This window comes from Mandrillus leucophaeus, unplaced genomic scaffold (assembly GCF_000951045.1).
Source record: "Mandrillus leucophaeus isolate KB7577 unplaced genomic scaffold, Mleu.le_1.0 Scaffold64, whole genome shotgun sequence".
Classification (NCBI taxonomy): Eukaryota; Metazoa; Chordata; class Mammalia; order Primates; family Cercopithecidae; genus Mandrillus; species Mandrillus leucophaeus.
Genome location: NW_012106919.1, coordinates 3,527,695 through 3,528,662, shown reverse-complemented (window position 1 = coordinate 3,528,662; position 968 = coordinate 3,527,695).

The window sequence follows — 968 nt, the reverse complement described above, 5'->3', positions numbered from 1 at the left end:
TCTCTCCACCCACCCCCAGTTTCCTCTGATTAATCGTCTTTCAAATGCTCCCCAAATAGCCACTTCAGCCCCTGCGTCAGCCTGAGTTTTCAGTTCCAAGATTCTCCATCAAATTGACAACACCCTCTGTGTCTCTCAACTTAAAATCCTGGAAGAGAGAAGCTGACTGGCCCAGAGCATTCTATGGATGACCCTGCCTCTAAGTCAAGTGACCACTCTGGTTCCTCAGTCACAGGCAGGGAACAGATGGGCCACATGACATACAGGACTGTGGCTGTGAGTAAAGCTGCTATGGTCAATTGCAGAATTTTTGAAGTAGGAAAAGAATTTTAGTTCGTCTTTTAAGATAGCCTCACACTGCCCATGAGACCAAACTGAAAGAAAGATGAGAAAGGAAAAGTTAGGGGCCAAGGCCCATTTCAGGTGCAGAGATAATGTGCATGTGAGCAGAAAGGGCTTTGGGTCTGAAGTCAGAGGACCTGGGTGTAAATCCTGCCTGGCCTACCTGGGAGCTGGCTCTGGCACCAGGTATTTTACTTCTTGAGTCTCAGTTCCTTATCTGTGAAAGATTCTGCTGGCCCCTTAGAGAAGGGTTGAGAATAAAATGCTGTCATCTACATGAAAGTGAATTTTATTTGCAAATCATAACCTCTACTCAGCCCCCACTTCACTCTTCCTGTTATGAGGCTTTGATCTTTCTGGTCTCTCCAGAGAAGCCGAGTACAACAGGAATGACATGTTCTGTATCAAAGTCTTTTTTACACTCTAAAAAATTATTGAGTACCCCAAGCTATTTATGTATATCACAGTTATTTACTGTATTCAAAATGAAATTGAGGATTTAAAAATATGTATTTAGCAATTCATTGTAAGAAAAAATAAGCCCATTAGGTAGTCATATAAATATGTATTTTTATTTAAAAATAACTATATTTTCCAAAGTTAAAATATCAAGTGAAAAGAGTGGT